We start from the raw sequence: 19,817 nt of genomic DNA on the forward strand, positions 1-19,817 counted from the left end.
TCGAATTCAACCAGAAAGGTTGCTTCAACAAGTGGTTTTTATTATTTTAAAACTATTTTTTATTTATTTGTCGTTAAATAAAACGCGATCCAACCCCAAGCCCCTTTATTTTTGATGTTTGTTTCCTGTTGGGGAAGATTTTCGGGGTCTTTTGAGCCACACGGTGTTTCAGTAGTGATAAGGCTAAAAGCTAATTTATTCATTAGATTAAGTGTTTAAGTTCATAATCGTTCGACTTACTTTGGTCACCCTAGTCTTTGCAATCCTCCAACAACTTGATTATTTCGATCGATACGATGGCGCGTACTACAGGTGAGGTGAGTTTACATTTTAGGGTTTTCCTTATTAATTTAGCATCTAATATTTAACTCACGTTTCAGATAACCTCAATCCTGCTGGAATCCGACGGTTCCCGAGCGATCCAGCCAACAATCCGACCTGCAGCCTCAGTGGGCTTTACAATAATTTAAGATTAGTTTAGACTATAAGTTTCCTTTTTTTTCTACATCTTACCCGTTTTGTTTGAGCAAATTAAATTCAAATTCACCAGCAATTTCCTCAAAACTTTTCGCTCCGAAAGAATCACACTTCTCGCACTCACTTTGAGTTGGGCTGTTTTGTTTTGTTTCGTCCTTTGCTTTGACGTTTCTTCGCATTGCTGCCACCGTCGCACCTCGACCGACCCTTGCACTCTACATCTCGCCGGGGGGTTTCTTGGGGTGACAATTGTTGCGCCGCGCCGGAACAGTTTCCAGTTTAACAAAAAAAAAACTATCCCTCGGGGCGGCCTACAACGTCATTCTAGGCGGCACCGGTCGACACTCCGGATCCCTTGCCATCACTAAACCCGTGCAGCTCCACTAGGATGACCAGATCGAATTGGGCCTTCTTCGGGACCTTGAACTTTCCGAACTCCGCTCGCGCTTGAACTTTCCCGCTCCGTCCGCCTCGTTGAGCTTCTTGTCGTGGTTCTCCAGCAGCAGGCAGTGTCCATTACGGACGACCGCAGCAGCGATTCGGCCGAAACTTCCGATTCCATTGGGTAGAGCAGTGGCGTTAGCACCACCGGTGCATGTTCCCGCGGAAAGTCCCGGCACACCTGCTGAACAAAGCGCGTGTACGTCGAGTTGGCGAGGCCGAATTCATTTTGCTTGCCGTGCGACAGCAACGATAGAATGTGCTGCAAAAGTTCGTTGAGACTTCCCTCCTGGCTGGATTGGCTTGGTTCTGCAAAAGCAAAAATAATGTTAATATTTATTAATAATATTCCTCCACTTGAAAGCAAGTTCAAACCTCAAAAATTATCCATTGGAAGAGGATTTCTTCCGCGTGGGCTTCGACTGCTGCGATCGCGAAATTTTCTAGCGCACACTTTGACGCACGTTTGACGTTTGCTTCAGCAGCCCACACTCACACAATGCAAGAAAAACCGCTTCGGCGAAACGCGGCGAAGTGTCACTGAAGTTCGGCCGTACACCAGCAGGTGTCGCTAATGTACCAAAATGGCTCAAACGGAATCTAAACGGAGTCCAACCGGAGATTCCGTTTAGAAAATTTCGAAGCAATTTTCGAAGCGGAATTCGAAGCGGAATGAACCCGTCATGCGGAAAACGGTTTGATTGGGCAAAATCGAACCAAGTTTTTGGCACGTTCCTTTGAAAATGTCGTATGCGCATCGAAAGTAAATAAAAAAAAATAAAACGTTAATTAATCCACCCTTTGGTGGTTGGTACCTTCCTCACATTTAAAAGGTAATGCTATCCGAAATTGGGCGGACCTTTAAGTGTTCTTTTTTTTTTCGCATGATAGATCCGGACAAAGTTTTCATCATGATATCTGAGATCCGGCTTCCAAAAAGTACATAAATAACACTTAAGTGCTAATAACTTTTGATAGGGTTGTCAGATCTTCAATGTCTTGGACGCGTTGGAAAGTGTGTGGGCCCGAATAGCCCCTCGGTCTGGTTGCGTACCAGACACAGCCTTCGAGTGGCAGCGTACGGACGCAGCCCAACGGATCTGACAGTTCGCGGGCCAGAGTCAGCGGTCGGCCTCTTTCATCGGACAACTGTCGAGGAAGCAAGGTGATCATCTCGCTGTGGGGATTCCACCAGCCAACCAACTTCTCCACAATGGCGATCCTGCCAGGAGGAATGTTTTTTTTTCTCTTCAAAAGTTGGTTTCCAGGAATCCCCCAGCGTTAAAGTAACAGAAGTGCGTAAGAAAAGAACGGGATGGTTAGGATGACCGGCAAATAAGGTATGTTTTTTGTGCGTTTTAGTTTTGTTTCCTCTGAATGCTGAGGTACCCAAGAGAATTATTGAATAAGCCGGTTTTCCCGGGTCGTGGTAAAGTACAGTCGCCCGTGGGTCGTGAATTTGGCCGCTTCAAGTGGCGAAAGCGAAAAGGGTTAGAACCACGAGGCGAGCACGTCGCCTACAAAGTTGGCTGTTTTGACGTTTGATGAAAGGGTCCCCAAATTCTCTTCAAAGTCTGTACTGCAGCAATTAAATTTCTGCAAGTTCTGGATCATAACAAACATGATTTTTTTTATTGTTTCAAGTGTACAGCTCTTACTATTGGAGTTCAAGGGCGTATATTCTAAATATTTGACCACAAAAAAATGAAAGACTTTCGACGCTATAGGATACTATTGTAAGCAAAGGTTGGTTTTGTAGAATCCGAACTGAGCTCGCATCACTTGAGCGCTACTTGTCAAACTACGCTCCGGTAACTCACGCTCTCAGCGACTCATTCTCGCCTGCTGTCAAATACTCTCAGAAGCATGACAATATAGGGGAGCATGGCGTATAATGGTTAGGTTATGTCTTGACTCTACAATCCCTTTTCTACTCAAAACAAAAAAAAAATATTGCGTTATAGACATTTCATAGAAAAAAAATCCTCATAATCAGCAACCAGAATTTTGTTATACTGCCGCGCTTTAGTCTATGAATTACAAGTTGGTTATCTAATTTGACTTTAAAATAGTAAAATTACAAAGAAAACCAGTAGCATGTTAGGAAGTGGTTCCTATCCTGGTTTATCCAGAAACAAACTGTCGTATAAATGTGTTAGTTTTGATAACATTTATCAATTGTTCATCTCTTCGAAAGAAATTTGAAAAATAATTAGGAGTTGCCTTTATCAACTATACCGATATGATCACGGCAGGGTTAATTATTCGAGCTCGCGAGTTGGTGTGGCCGCATGACTGTCTAAAAAAAAATATTCTTGACTTGCCATATCTAAGTTATTCTATTCCAGGCCAAATCAAGTTGATAACCAAATCAATACTGAACATTATTTTAATCCAACCGATTTTAACACAGCGGTTGTCAAGCGGTATTAAGCTCCTGCCAATCATATGGTACGTTCGTTTGAAGAGCCGGTGTGGCACTGAGTGCCGCACTCGTCGGTGCCAGTTTTGGTTCAATCGAACGTCATTTGTCAGTGCGCGTGGAACTCGCATGAAACTGAAAAAATATCGAGTGCGGCACTAGAGTTTCAGTTCCAAGATGGCGGCGAAACTCGTGTGGAACTAGCGCGAGTTTCTTCAAACAAACACTTTGACAGCTCTGAGTGCGGCACTCAGTGTGGAACTAGCCATCAAACGAACGTACCAATAGTGAAGACCATAAATAATCTTATCATGTAACACCAATATATTGCCACTATTTGTGTAAAATTGCAGTATTTAAATAACTCAAGCTGCTATTCATTCAGATTCTACAAACCCTCTAAACAAACTTTAATTTAATTACTAACACATTCACACCTCTGCGTATCACAGGCGTTGGTTTGTTTGCATAAGAATCTGCTCTTTCTCGCAAAAGTTGTTAGTCATGCGACTTATAGCTGGTTTTTCTAAGGCCTACAGTTATCATATTTTGCAGGGACACTTACAGTTCGAGCTTGATCTTTGTTTGCATCAGGACACTGTGACGAGGAGTTCGTCGTCTAGCAAACCTTATAAAATTGAATTAGAGAATAGTCTCTCCATGTTCCACGCTTAATAAAAACTACTGAATTTGGTTTCAACAAGGCTTTCTAGTCAAAAAATTTCTATCACATTAATACCCTGGGGTGCCGCAGAAATTGTTCTTTCTCGTAAAAAGTGTTTTTGATTGACCGCCCAATATCAGCCAACATATTTCGCTGGGATTGTGATAGTGCTTTGTTTTCATCAGGAAACTACCAGTGTGCCTAAAAAGCCTTATTATTGAATTGCAAATCCTAACGTTGTATTCGGTTTTATCCTACATGAAGTTTCTGTCTTTGTTTGGATCTTCACTCTTGGGTATTGCTTGGATCTCTGACAAATTTACTCTGAGGTTGGCTAGTATCTCAGAGGTATTCATCATCGTGGTTTGCATTAATCTGAGAGATTTAGTCCATGCCACTAAAACCAAAAATTAAACAAAGTCAGCTTCCATATAAGAGAGTCTAAGATAGCCATCATGTCAATCGCAACACTTCACACTTGTGAGTACCTTTGGAAGAAAGCCATGGGCCAGGCTAACGTAGAATTAATTTCAGTCATTAAACGATACAAAAAAATAATGCAAATGGAAATTTCAAACCCATAACCAGTTGACTACACCCAAGGATTGTGTTCTTTTTTATCCCTTTAGCAGCTAGCAATTACCTGACTATCAGTAATACTTCAGTAACTTTAATTCGATCCTCCATATCAATTTAATTTCTCTGTATTGTTGAAATGAGCCGTGTTCATCTTTTTTACACAACTTTTGTGCGTTACTGCTCCTTGCCGAGCCTTGAGGAGGAATTTAACGCACCGATCGGTCTTCGTCTGCCCGAATTTATTCAACCAGCAGATCTGATTGTTTAGCAGGCTCAATAAAGGTCGTAGAGAAATGTAAATCACATGTTATTTCTTTTCCGATTCTCGTCTGATTCGTGGTATCCCAGTCACAAGATATTTTAGCAGAGCTGGTTCCCCGAATTCTGCTAGTGAATTATTCCTGTCAGAATGTTGTCAGAATAGCCAGCTGTTAGAATCCTGCTACAACGCCGTGACTGGGATTCCGGTGTGCCGATAGGAAAGTCTGTCAAGTAATTGGTTAAATTCGCTTGGTTTTGTTCGGTGACAAGGAAAACACTATTTTCTTTTCTTGCGACGTTTCGACCTACTATTCTTCGGTCATCTTCAGACGCCTAAAACATAAACATTTATTTTTCTGATCAATTCAAAGTTACAAAAGGCTCACAAAACACAACTTACAAAATGCAACGCAGCTATCTTCTGTTGCTGCTTGCTCACCACTACACCTCCTCTTGCATCGTCAGGTTCTGTCTGTCTTGTTGTTGTCGCTTCCGTTCGTTGGTAGTAGTGACCTCGCGAATTTAACCAATTAAAAATTCCACGGTGATTACAACCAAATCAATAAGTCTGTCAAGTATCTCTCTCTCTCTCTTGGGTGTTAAAATACTGACCTATCTTAATCTTTCATCTATCTTCCATTGAGATAGTGAACCTTCATTCATCTCAATTCGAAGGATACTTGTGATTCATTTTGACTTTTTTTTTGTGATTCTAGAAAATCGGCAACATCTCGTTCATATCAACCCTTCAATTTGTTCAAATTTTCATTGCTCCGTGCTACGACTTCCATTTGTCCACCTTTTCATTCGTCTCAGCGCTACGACTTTCGTCGGACTCGCCTTTTTCTCACCGCTGCGACTTTCGTCGGGCTCGCCTTTTGTTCAAGCGCTACGACTTTCGTCGAACTCACTCTTATCTCAGCGCTACGACTTTCGTCGGACTCGCCTTTTTCTCAGCGCTACGACCTACGTCGGACTCGCCTCTTTCTCAGCGCTACGACTTTCGTCGGACTCGCCTTTTCCTCAGCGCTACGACTTTCGTCGGGCTCGCGTTTTGTTCAAGCGCTACGACCTTCGTCGGACTCGCTTTTATCTCAGCGCTACGACTTTCGTCGGACTCGCCTTTTTCTCAGCGCTGCGACTTTCGTCGGACTCGCCTTTTTCTCGGTGCTACGACTTTCGTCGGACTCGCATTTTGTTCCAGCGCTACGACTTTCGTCGGACTCGCCTCTTTCTCAGCGCTACGACCTTCGTCGGACTCGCCTTTTTGTTCGTGTACGCATACGCAGTACCTGCGGACGTTCTGTTATGACGTAGCTTAACAGTTACAAGAACAATGAAACCGATAGAGGAGAAAGGCAACTCGCGACAAAATTTTGAGGCTAGGAATTTTGACAGGTATGATTTTCATAAAGTATTCGCCTCCTTTTCTCTCCCACAGAAAGCTGGGGACAATGTCATTCACAAAATGAACTTTAAGTGATTTGAGTTCATTTCTGACGTAACAATTTTCTCCTATATTGAAGAAAACGCATTCAAAGACAATTATTTTCTCTACCCAAAACTTCGGGATTTCTCTATCCATTCTGCCAGAAAAAAGAATGTAAAGGCAGAATTGCAGGAATCATCACAACCTATTACAACTGTCTAATGATCTTTAAAACAAAAAGGGTTCACGAAAACGCTTAAGGAAAGCAGCACTGTTGGAAGTCAAGCCCAAGTGCGGCCCTTGAAAATTAGATTATGTAAGCTTTAGGTTAACGCAGTAGGCCATGCCGCATGCAAACCTTTATAAAAACACCACCCACCGTGCATTCCTTCTCTTCCCCGAATAAACGAAAACTCGCCAAGCACAAAGGAGAGGCAACGAATTCTTGGTTCTTTTCTCCTCCCTCTTTGGCTTGCATTCGCTGCCGCCGCAGTTCATTTGCCACTTTATGCGACCACGTTTTTGGCAAATGCTATGATTATGCAACCAAATTCTTCACCACAGTTCACGGTGGCCAATTTATTTGTCAAATTGCCGCTCACTCACCTCAACCTCACCTTTTCTTCCCCAGTCATAACATTTCTTTGCACTTTTCACTCAATTTTTTTATTGTAAAAAAAAACAACACAATTGGGAGCAAAGTTTTTGCTACCGACTGCGCCAATTGTAGAATCCGAACTGAGCACGCATCACTTGAGCGCTACTTGTCAAACTACGCTCCGGTAACTCACGCTCTCAGCGAATGCAGCACTCATTCTCGCCTGCTGTCAAATACTCTCAGAAGCATGACAATATAGGGGAGCATGGCGTATAATGGTTAGGTTATGTCTTGACTCTACAGGTTTGAGTTTTAACGTAATGGACTAACACACATTTTTGTTTCATCACGAACTACGGGTAACTCACTGAAAGGCTGAGTGAAGAGGAGGCTTGTGGATGTTCACTGAATAGGCCTGACGGAGAGATGGCTTGTGAATATCCACTGAAAAGGCCTGGCGAAGAGGAGGCTTGTGGATGTTCACTGAATAGGCCTGACGGAGAGATGGCTTGTGAATATCCACTGAAAAGGCCTGGCGAAGAGGAGGCTTGTGGATGTTCACTGAATAGGCCTGGCGGAGAGATGGCTTGTGAACATTCACTGAAAAGGCCTGGCGAAGAGGAGGCTTGTGGATGTTCACTGAATAGGCCTGGCGGAGAGATGGCTTGTGAATATCCACTGAAAAGGCCTGGCGAAGAGGAGGCTTGTGGATGTTCACTGAATAGGCCTGGCGGAGAGATGGCTTGTGAATATCCACTGAAAAGGCCTGGCGAAGAGGAGGCTTGTGGATGTTCACTGAATAGGCCTGGCGGAGAGATGGCTTGTGAATATCCACTGAAATGGCCTGACGAAGAGGAGGCTTGTGGATGTTCACCGAAGAGGCCTGGCGGAGAGATGGCTTGTGTCTTAGCAGTAGTAATAAAACGCGTGGTTGCTGTTTGGTAGTTCGGATTGGAATGTTTATTCTGACGTTTGTGTGAGACAACCCACTGAGAATTTTGGCTCGAGCCTCGAGTCGATCTGGCTCGAAATCGAGCCTGAATCGAGTCGAGGCTCGAGCCAAAATTCTCAGTGGGAAGGTTGTTGAGTGTAAGGTGTGGTAGTTCCGGTACACGGTGAATTAGGGTTAGGCAAATTGCACTTATATTCTACACTCAACATCCCGCCTCAATTTGCTATTCCTAGCATCTCCCTCAGCTTCTTGAATCGTGGTGCCGCTAATCCCTTTGTCATGAGATCGGCGATTTGCTCCTCCGTTGATAAGTACTGCAAACGCAGCTTACCGTTGTCGATCAGCTCTTTCACGAACCGATACTGGACGTCGATGTGCTTCATCCTCTTCAGCTTGCGTGGATCAGCCGTGACAGAGATGCATGGCTGATTGTCCTCGTAGACGGTGACCGGATGGGGCACCTCGTACTCGATGGACGCCAGCATGTTCAGCATCCACATCACCTCGCAGCTTGCTTGGCAAAGTGACATCAGCTCGGCTTCCGTCGACGACAACGCCACAGAAGTTTTCTTGCGCGTCGACCAGTTCACGGTTTGGCCGTGTAGCTTGAGCACGAACCCGGACACGGACTTCCTGTCGGTGGGGTCGTTCCCCCAATCAGCGTCCGCAAAAGCTTCGACTCCGACCGCCGAATCCATTCGCTGGTAGATCAGCTTGTAGTCCAGCGTACCTTGAAGGTACCGCAGTACGCGCTTCAAGTGGACCCAGTGCTCCTCGGTTGCACTGCTTTGGAAACTGGCGAAGTAGTTGACCGCCGGGCAGATATCCGGTCGAGACGTCACGGTCAAGTACATCAAGCAACCGACCAGTTCCTTGTACAGCTTGTCGGTGAGTTCCTTCGGATCACCTCTCTCGAGGTTCAAGCGCGGTTGCATCGGCACTGGAGAAGACTTGCAGTTTTCCATGCCGAATCGCTTGAGAACTCCCAGCGTGTACGCCTTCTGATCGATGGTCATCGATCCCGCCTTCCTGTCACGATCGATCCGCAGTCCGAGAAAGATCTTGGCCTCCTCCATATCCTTCATCTCGAACTCCGTGGACAGCTTACCCTTCAGGGCCCGGATCGCCTTCTGGTCGTTCCCGGCGATCAAAATGTCATCCACGTAGATCAGCGTGTACGTGACGACACCATCCGCCTTCCAGTGGTACAAGCACAAATCGTGTTGGCTCCGCTTGAACCCCAACTTCGTCACGTAGTCGTCGAATCGTCGGTTCCAGTTCCTGGAGGATTGCTTCAAGCCATAGATTGATCTGTTCAGCTTGCAAACAAGGTCCTTCCCCCTCTCAAAGCCAGGCGGCTGGCACATGTAGATGTCCTCGTCCAGCGAACCGTTCAGAAAGGCGCACTTGACATCCATTTGGTGGAGATGCCAACCTTCGTGATTCGCCAGGGCCAAGAGTATCCGCAACGTCGCCATCTTCGCCACCGGTGAGTACGTTTCGGAGAAATCGAAGCCCGCCCGCTGAGTGAACCCACGTGCCACGAGCTTTGCTTTGTACCTCTCCACAGTTCCGTCACCGTTTTTCTTGACTTTGAACACCCATTTGTTGTCAACGATCCTCGCTCCGTCAGGGGGCGCCACCAAGCGCCACGTGTCGTTCTTCGCCAGTGAAGTGAGCTCTTCCTGAATGGCTTGCTCCCACTTCGGCCAATCCTGTCGCTTCCGCAACTCATCGACGCTCGAAGGAATCTCGTCGACGTACTCTTCAGCACACAGCGCAAACACGGTCATGTCGAAGTCGGCATGCCATGCCGGGGGCACAATCGTACGCTTTTCTCTCCCTTCAGTGTCACGTTGCGGACTTGGTCCAGCAGGCGTCAGTACCGGGACAGGAACCACTTCGTCTTCTTCGGCACTTTCTTCACCAGTGTTGTACTCGGACTCCGCCTCCGAATCTTCTGGTAGCGCTGGTTCCACCGGCCGCGCCGGTTCGACTTGCTGCACTGGTTCCACCTGGCGAACGACACTTTTCTCCACAACGACCCGCTCTTCACTTGCACTGTTTTCTTCTTTTTCTTTTGTGAACACTAGCTCGTTGAACACAACATCTCGCGCTGTGAAGATCTTCTGGCCGTTCCATACTCGATATCCAGTCGGCCCGTACCCCATGAACTTCACTTTCTCCGTCTTCGAATCCAGCTTCTTGCGCCGTTGCTTCGGCACGTGCGCGTAGCAGTCGCTGCCGAAAACCCGCAGGATCGACACGTCCGGTTTCTTGCCGTGCCACGCCTCGTAAGGAGTGACGTCACCTTCAACCGCTACGCTGGGACTCCTGTTCAGCACGTAGATCGCCGTGTAAACAGCTTCGCCCCACAGATTCCTCGGAAGTCCGCTGGCCGCGAGCATTGCCCGCACCTTCTCCACGACGGTCCGGTTGAGCCGCTCGCTCGATCCGTTTTGTTCCGGCGTGTACGGAACCGTCGTCTCCAACTGGATCCCCTTCGACTTGCAGAATCTCCGCATCGCATGGCCAGTGTACTCTCCGCCGTTGTCACACCGGAGTCGTGAAATCCGCTTGCCGAAGTACGCCGTGGCCATCGCTTCGTACTCGACGAACTTCTCCAGCACTTCGTCCTTGGTCTTGAGCAGGTAAACAACGGCCAGATGCGTAAAATCGTCAGTGAAACTTACAAAATACGCATTGCCGTCCCACGTCACGGGTGTGACTGGACCACAGACGTCGCTGTGCACAACTTCCAGTGGACGCCGAGCGCGCTTCTCCGCCAGCTTCCGGAACGGTTCTCGTGTCTGCTTCCCGGAGATACAGCACTCGCAGATCACCTTCTCGGCACCGTTCTCAATCTCCGCGATGTCCATGCCGTCGACCATCTGCTTCCGCACGAGCTTCTGTAGATTCTCGTTCCCCAAGTGGCCGAATCTGTGATGCCACAGCTCCAACTTCCGGCACACCCGGCCAGATACCATCGCTTGTCCGTCGGATTCCCGGCGCCGGAAATCCATGGCGTACAGCTTGCCGAACTGTCTTCCGGTGGCAACGACGTCCCCGTCTCGCTCGACGAAGATTTTTCCTTCGTAGAAGATCACTTTCTTGCCGCTGTTTTCGAGGCGTCGCAGCGACAACAGGTTGAGGGTGAGCTCCGGAATAAACAACACATCCTCTATCGCGATCTCGATCGTTTCGCCACCAACCGTGGATTGGACATTCACCCGGCCCTTGTGCCGAGCCAGCAGGTTGATCCCGGCCTTTGCAGTTTGTATCACCACCGGATCCTCCAACTCCTGCAAGCTCTCGAACATCTCCTTGTCGTTCGACATATGCTCGGAAGCTCCGCTGTCCAAATACCATCGAGAATCTTCTCGCGAGCTCACGGCCGCGACTTCTTGCACGTCCGCCACGAACGACACGGGATTGGATCCCAGGTTCGCCTTGTGCTCCGGCTTCCTCCGCTGTTCCGGCTTCTTGTCGTTCCGCTTCGGACACTGGTTCTTCTTGTGCCCGACGCCGCCGCAGGAAAAACACTTGAACTTCGGCTTCGAATGGCCCGCAAAAGCAGCGTCTTCCGTTTGTTATTCTGCACGCTTCCCCTTCTGCTTGGCCTCGAAATCCAGATAGTTCCGCCGGACGACGTCCATCGTCAGTTGGTCCGACATGACGCTCATGGCCGTCGTGACGGTGTCGTAGGAATCCGGCATCGTCAGCATCAGATGGCAGATCGTGTCCTCCTCATCCATTTTCGCACCAGCACCCTTCAGCTCCCGGACCAGCTTGTCGAATTTCAAAAAGTGGTCCTGCAGGGGTTCCTTCTCGTCGAACTTCATCGTCAGGAGCTGCTTTTTCAGCAGGTACCGGTTTGTGGTGCTTTTCCGCTCGAAAACTGCGCACAGCCCGTCCCAAATTTCCTTCGGGCTCTCCTTTCCCTTGACGTGCTCAAGGTGGCTGTCCGCGACCAACTCGACGAGCGCGTTCGCGCACCGGTCGTCCTCCTTCATCCGCCGTGCCTTCAAAACTTCCTTGGCTGCCGCTTGCGCGTCCCCTTCCGGAACGTTCCAGAAGTCCTCCTCCTCGGCCGCCTTCTCGATGCAGTGCCTCAGTCCCAACGTCTTCAAGTACCGGAGGACCCGGTAACTCCAGTTGCTGAAGTTGCTGCCATCGAACTGCCGAATCCGGACGGTTTCAACTTTTTCACCCATCGCGCACGACTTTCCGCCAAACTTTTTGCACGTACTTTTTCCGAACTTTCTAGGTTATGGCTGGGGCCCGTAACCTCTTAGCAGTAGTAATAAAACGCGTGGTTGCTGTTTGGTAGTTCGGATTGGAATGTTTATTCTGACGTTTGTGTGAGACAAGGTTTTGGAGTGTAAGGTGTGGTAGTTCCGGTACACGGTGAATTAGGGTTAGGCAAATTGCACTTATATTCTACACTCAACATTGTGAACATTCACTGAAAATGCCTGGCGAAGAAGAGGCTTGTGGATGTTCACTGAATAGGCCTGGTGGAGAGATGGCTTGTGAACATTCACTGAAAAGGCCTGATGAAGAGGAGGCTTGTGGATGTTCACTGAATAGGCCTGGCGGAGAGATGGCTTGTGAATATCCACTGAAAAGGCCTGGCGAAGAGGAGGCTTGTGGGTGTTCACTGAATAGGCCTGGCTGAGAGAAGGCTTGTGAATATCCACTGAAAAGACCTGGAGAGTAGGCTTGTGAATGTCAACTGAAAAGGCCTATCGGAGAGATGGCTTGTGGATGTTCACTGAAAGGTCAAACTCGTCGAAGGGGGAATCCACTGGAAGTGTCCTGGAATAAAATCGCAGAAAAAAAAGGATAAAAAAAACGTGTCCAAAATATGGAAGTATGTACCAAAAAAGAGAGAAATGCACAGCTTGAAGCAGTGAAGAGAGGAATAAGAGAAAGGGAATTGGAGGTAGCAAAAAAACTGGATGAAGGGAGTGAGACCAATGAAAATATCAAATGGTTGTTGGCATCTTAGAGAACGCAAAGAAATAAGTTGCAAATGTTCAAGATTTTAGGGATTAATCGAGGGGGATGTCACTTCCGCGCTATCCGGGCGATAAAGCTTCCTTTTCAAACCTTTGCAGCGTTCACTTTCACCTTTCCGCTTTAACTTGCTTTAACGCGCGTTAACCGCGATAACTTGCTTTTTGGCTTACCTTTTCTTGCGTTCTCGCTTCACACTGCTCGATTTTTTTGACAACGAGAACTGTCAAGAGCAAATGACAGTTCTCGTTGTCAAATCAGTCGAGCAGTTTGTTTTGCTCAATTTTTCTCCGTCACCGGACGGATGGTGCTCAAAAAAACGTTGGCACCCGGAGTGGAGGAAGCAAGATTCTCGCCGCGTTGTGCTGGTCAAGAGGGACACCAGCGGCCCGGCTTCAGCGAGTGCAACTTCCGGACGGAACAAGAATGAAAACTGACGTGCTTTGTTTCGCACGATGGGCCGGTGTTGAGTTCGAAGAGCCTGCCAACGGTGATGTACGACGATGAACCTGCGGAGGGCAAAACCTGCAGCCCTCCGGTCACACGAAAGGAGTTGAAGCCACAGATTGTGTTAGTGGGTCTGGACGGTGCACGGTGCCCAAAAATCGGATCGGATGTCCTGTCAAAGCTTCCTGGAGCGAACCAGATAGATACGATTGGCAGTCAACTGTTGTCCTCGTACCACATTCCCAAGAATCACAAGAATTTTCGCGGACGCGGATTTGATTAATCCGTCGCTGCTGTCTAACCTTCTCTTGGAATTGTGAAGCTCGGTTCAAACATCGGCCAAGCGGATGTTCCTTAAACAACATCCGGCAAAACACCAGAAGGTTCACGGCGGAGGAAACGTCTGCATCGAACTGCCGGGCGTTGTGGCTATTAATGCCCCCCTCCACCCACAACGTATTGTAATTGCAACAGACAATAGTAAATTATGGATATGGTGCGTTTTTTTTTTTTAACAAGCTAATCATTTGCTGAAGGAAACTGAACTGAATAAAATAAAATAAATAATTTTTTGTTTATAATTGTTTTGATTTCTTTTGTAAAACATCAGTTTTATTCGAGGAGAAAACGGGTCAGACCGGGGCCGTGGTAGATCGGAAGCGGGATCGGGTGCGAGAGTTGATGCGCGAGACCAGTGACTCAGCATTGTCGGTGTTTGACGAAGCCGGACTGTGGATCGTCTTGAGCGAGAGGTAGCCGTAAGTGAAATACGGATCGGCGAAGTGCAGAATTTTCTTGGTGGCCCTGTTTAACTTTAGGAAGGTCGGCACCTTGGCGCAGACGGAACTGCAGCAGCACTTTGCAGATCTTTGGACTTGCAGATGGGTCATCTTCGCTGCGCGGAATGGTCTCTTCGGTGAGTGCCGGTGGCTCGGGAATGGCCCCCTTGTTAAATTCCGCCAGCACTGGTGCAGGCAAGCTGTTCCTTTTGATGATGTCCTCACAGAAGTCCAGATTCAACAGCGGACCTCCACTGGACGCACCCGTGTGGCCAATAGTATGCGCGAGGAGCTGGAGAAGCACGACAATTCTTGTTTTCCAAGCTCTGGAAGGCGAGCCACTAGCCGTTCGGGGATAGGCTGACCTGCGAGCATCTAGTACATCGTTGGATCGGCGTGTCCATGTCCACCGGAATGTCTCGCAAGCATTCGTTGTCGGAGGTGAGGTCGGAGGTTGTCATGAAGCGCCGGTTATCATCGACGAAGGTGATCGTGTTGACCGAGCCCAGACTGCGTGTGTCCCACTGTAAGAGAAAGAAATTTGAGGTTTCTTATTCAATTTTTTTTCAATTGAATCTACTCACTTTGTCTTATAGTCAGAAGCTCTTGTATTCCGAGTCCTCCCGCACGACCTATCCCGAGCAGGTTCGCAAGCAATGCCGCTGGTAGTAGACCTTCAAGAACATGATCCGGTCGTCCATGCTGCAGTATAGCAACAGGTGGGCCGATTTTGAGGGACCACTGGATGGCAGAAATGTCCTTGGTGTGACCGGTTCAAGTGTGGATGTGAGCCTACGGCAGCAAGCACCGGTCGGTGGCACCACTATTGCGTAGATTGACCCCGACGTCGTACGGCGGTTGAAGGAACGATCGACCCTGATAATCGACCGAGTTCTTGATGTGCAGCACGTACTTCTCCTCGATCAGCTTATCTTAATTCACGCGGTTCCAGTACTGCTTCTTAGGCATCATCTTCTCGATCTTAGTCCGCTCGGTCCCATTCGGCCTCGACGCAAGTTCGCCATCCTCGTTCTTGCCTATTGGTCCAAAAATCCCTGTATGTCTTTCCGGTTCCGGTTCTGCAAGTTCCACTCCGTGGGTTTTAACTTAACTCGTTTATCGTCGGTGCCAGCAAACGGAACGATTCCACCTGCTCTCGATCTGCTCCAGGAGACTCCCAGCGGAGCGGCACAAACCTGCAGCGATTTTGCCACCGAGTGGGCTGACCGACATTCACACAGAAGTAAACATTTCCCACATTTCCGATCGTTAGCAATAAAAAAAAACTCACAGATTGCCGTGCAGATTGCTGTGTTTATTTTCTCCGCGAAAACTGCAGGAAAAAAATCAAAACGAAAAAAACGAGTTGCCAAACACGATCAAAAACTGCTCGATTCAAGACGGCAAGGTTGCAAGATCGATTTTGTTTGGTTCAAAAGTCGAGTAGACGCTGTGTTTATTTTCAGCTTTAACTCGCTTTAACGCGCGTTAACTTGCGATAACATATGTAATTTCACGTCTTATATGACGCTCCAGTTATGTGCATCGAAAAGACATAAAATTACACGACTATTTTTTGGTGTGATGCTTTTTGGTGGCGATAGGTGAAAACTTGGTACGATGAGTAGCGTTGATGTTATTCGAGCTCGTTTTTGTGCGTTTTAGTGAATTATCGCGAAGTGACGTCCCCCTCGGGATTAATGGAATATATATAGGAAAAAAGAGTTTGCATGTCTGTTCAGTCAGATAGAAAAAGTGTTTTTGGCGAGAGGAATGACACTCCCGAGATGAGCCCACGATTTGGCCGCGATGTCCACGATTTGCCTCGATTAGCCGCGATTTGCGCGATTGGCGCGATTTGGCACGATTTCATCGCGATGTGATCGCGATGCAGAAAAATCGCGCGATCTGAGCTGTCCACTGCTCGAATTCGTTTGACAGAAACTAAATGACAGTTTTCGCGGAATCGAGCAGTGAAAAAACAACAGCAAATAATAATTATTCCAAGGTAGCCGGCTTTTGGTCGTTTCTCGCGGTTTCGGTTTGTCTTGGATGATTGGCGGAAGAACCGCTGCCAACGTTCTGGACGGTTTGGCACGAATCTGTTTCTGCAGTTGAGCTATCTTGCGCGATCGGTCCAGATCAATCAGAACGGCAGGTGCCACTGGAACAGCCGCCGCATTGACTGCTGCTGCAGCAAAAATCTTCGCCGAAACGGCAGCAGCTGCGGCCACTGAGGAGCCTTCGCCGCCGGCACTCGTTCACGGATGACCTCCTTTGACCCGTTCCTTTCCTCCCCCTGCTCTCCCGATACCTTCCTCCCGTCGTCCTCATACTTTGTCTACACCTTTTTGGTGTCCCTCTCCCGCGGATCCACCTCATGACTTCGCTTTTTGGACCGATGCGAGGACGTCTTCATTCCGTGGACGACGGACGTATGGATCGCATGAAGCTGGTGTAGATTCCATGGACATTTCTAACTCCAGCCGGAGTTGTTGATCACGTGGCCACTTCGGGCATGGGGCCTGAGGATAAGATCGACATGGCCGACATCTTAGGAACGAACAACAATGGGGTCATTCCGGGGTTGGATTTTGTCAAGCGTTGTAGAAGATGGCCCCGTCGACGATCGTCATGTATGACCGGGTGATACAAGTACAACGTAAGTATTGTAAGTGGCGCTCAATAGAAAAAAAAAACAGCTTCTAATTTTCAGCGGGATCTGAACTGGAATCCGGAAGCATTCAACCGGTACTTTAACACACGCGTTTAACAATCTCGCGAGCCTTGCTGAGCTGAACCTTCATCTACACTAAAAAAGAACCGACGGAACCACCGGCAGCTCAAACTGCAGGTGATGTCCACATCACTGATGAAACGGCGAACTACACAACCGGCAGTGCCTGATCCAACGGTGGGCACCGTCGTAGCTAGGCCATAACATACGGTTCTACACGGACGAAGTCGAGGACAAAATCGCCCTGCCCTGCGGAACAGCAAAAAAAAAGTTGCATGCGGGAAAAGAAGAAGGACCGTCGCGAGATGAAATGTGGAACAAGCAGAACGAGTGCAACTGGAACGACGAAGATTGTGGCCTCAACGGCGGTGACGACAGACCTATGTTCAAGTCCCGGGGCTCGCCGATCGACAATCACAAAACAACAACAATTGTCACAAAGCAACAACAAATGGTCTGTACCGCCGGTCAACTTTCCACCCGAGAACTTCAACACAGCAGTGCCAGGAAGTACCGGCCACATCAATTCCAGACATCCTACGCCAAATAACTACAACAACTTCAGCTATGGTGGTGGTGGTGGGAACAATTACGGCGGAACAGAGAAAATCTTGGCATGATTGAAAACATTTACAAGAGCGAACAAGCTACCGCGGTTCCAGCACCGACGATCATCATAACTACGCAATACGCAATAGGGCTACGCAATAGGGCTACGATGGGGAGGAGGCGCCGTTGGACTGACCGGATGTTTTGGCGGAAGATTGAGATGCACCCAGTAGGGACGAGGAGATATCCGAGCGGGAGACGCAGCTGCCCGGTTGAAACCGCGGCAGTCAGAACCGATTGCGGTACCGGGCCGCGTCACAAACACGCGGTCGAAGCTCGCATCGTGGGCGTAGTGCAGCACAATTTTATTAGAAATTCGAACATAGCAGAAATAAAGCAATCAAAACCTAGATCAAAACGCTTGTTACTAGATTATGAGAAAATACTTAGTATGTACTAAAAAAGTAATAATGCGTTTAAAAATTCAAAAGAATATAGAGTGAACCTGGTTAAACACATTATTTATAAAAATAAATAAAAAAATATCGTTAAATAAGCGAAAGTCGTGAATTAAAAAAAAAGATAAGCTGAAAAACGAGAAAAAAAGGAAATAAACACAGTTTAATTATGTCGTGTAGCTTCAGGACGAGCCTAAAAAACGTCCGGCACTACGACATCGGAGCTGATCTCGGTCACCAAACATGGTGCAAGCAGACACGCTCCAAAGAGGTCATCACCCGAAAGCACCGGAAGGTGGACGGCGAAAAGCGGGACCGGATCTGGTGCCGGTCATAGCTCTAGTGCTGTCGCGGTTTGTACAAGGTTGTTTTTGAGGTCGTGTGGAAATTTGACGGTCAATACGGTGAATGTACAGCTGGCACGGTACAGACCGACGGACGAAGCGGCTTGCGCCCTTGGACACTTTGTGTTGGCGCGAACGAATACTAAAGCCAACCAGCACCATCTGGACGCGCTTGCCTGGGTCGTAAACGGCCGGCTCTTGATCCGCTCGGTCAAGCACACATCTTGTTCCCGGCCATCAACTCAACGGCGGTGAACGCGTTCAGGTGACTGGATCGGATACTTGTTGCCTTCGCACCGGTATCGCGGCGCTTGCGTATTGCCCCAATCGGCATGACTCACGATCCGTTCTCGCTGTGCCTTGCCCTTTGCTTCCTGCTGCTCGATGCTCATCTCACGCCCTCGGCACTCAGACACAGCTCGCTAACCACCTTCGACTCGCCTGCTTTGTTCAGATTCTCCGGCGCATCGTCACGCTTTTTCGGATCGCCTGCCGACTGGTTGCCGTTCTGGTCCACGACCTTTTTCGGCTGCGTATCGTCGGTCAGATTGTCCTCGAGGTCCGCGTCCGACAAGCCGTCGTCATCCTTGTCTGATTCGGCGGCGCCTTTGTCGTCACCTTCCGGTTCGCCGTTTGCTGCGGTGGCAGTAGATTCGTTGTAGAGTTGCTATTTTTTTTTGTTTTGAACGCCGTCTTGATGCGCCATTGTTCACGGCTGCTCAGTGGTTTTTGGGTGGCTCCGCCGGAAGTGGGTAGCCGTAGTCCGGTTCAGGGCTGCCTTTTCGTCGGATCGAAGGTTGCGGTTTTCCAAATTAATCGGGAGCGACAAATCCAAGAAGGACTCGTGTCGCTCCGAAACGTGATAGCAGTCCTGGAATGTTAGGGTGGACACGAGAAAGTCACGGAACACACCGGTTCGGGGTCGAGGATGCGGTCGGAGGCTTGCGTCTGTAGAACTGTTCCTTCGTGTCCACGACCATGTTCGGATCGACGCGCATGTTGTACCCGAACGAGAGGAGGATGGCCAGCTGGTAACGTGGGGACATTTGTTTGTAAGTTGCGAAGTGTTTCGACGATGAAAAGACTCCACCGCCGGATTGCAGCTTGGACAGCGAATCGGCAAGAGCTTGCCTGAACAATCCTCACGAGTTCAACTCGCCGCTGACTGAACTCAACTTCATCGCCGTTCCGTCCCTGAGCTTGAGCGGTCCTCCAGGAAGCTGGAACTTTTCATCCTGAACGAAGACAGACCTCGCAGCCACGGCTAACTATCTACGATGGACAAGCTGCTCGTCGCAATGGCCAAATACTTTTGCCGGTTCCGCCACCAATGTCCAACAGAATGTCACGCTAAAGCAGCGCCGCGGCGGCCGTCGAAGCGCCGTCTCCGTCCCCACCATCACTCTCCCGCTGATTCACGTCCTGTCCAAACGGAAGAAAACAATTAAACAATTAATAAAACCGAAACATGCTTGCTCCAGGTCATCGCAGGTTAAATTCCGTCCGTTCCGTCCAGAAAAAAACACAAGAAATTTCGTTTATTTACATTAGACTGCTCGAATCAACAAAAATAAACATTGAAGCAGTGTACCCAATTTCATGGGAAACTGCTAGAACGAATATTTTCTGGCAACTCTGACTGCATGAATGAAAATTTTCAT

The 19,817-nt window shown here is 48.4% G+C and overlaps 2 pseudogenes; both read right to left on the reverse strand.

Moving 5' to 3' along the window:
• Positions 1–13,988: 13,988 nt before the first annotated feature.
• On the reverse strand, positions 13,989–15,301 carry LOC120429556 (uncharacterized; annotated as a pseudogene).
• Positions 15,302–16,776: 1,475 nt separating this feature from the next.
• LOC120429557 (uncharacterized) lies at positions 16,777–19,556 on the reverse strand (annotated as a pseudogene).
• Between the last annotated feature and the right edge of the window lie 261 nt (positions 19,557–19,817).

The sequence above is a fragment of the Culex pipiens genome, unplaced genomic scaffold (assembly GCF_016801865.2).
Source record: "Culex pipiens pallens isolate TS unplaced genomic scaffold, TS_CPP_V2 Cpp_Un0123, whole genome shotgun sequence".
In the NCBI taxonomy this organism is placed as follows: Eukaryota; Metazoa; Arthropoda; class Insecta; order Diptera; family Culicidae; genus Culex; species Culex pipiens.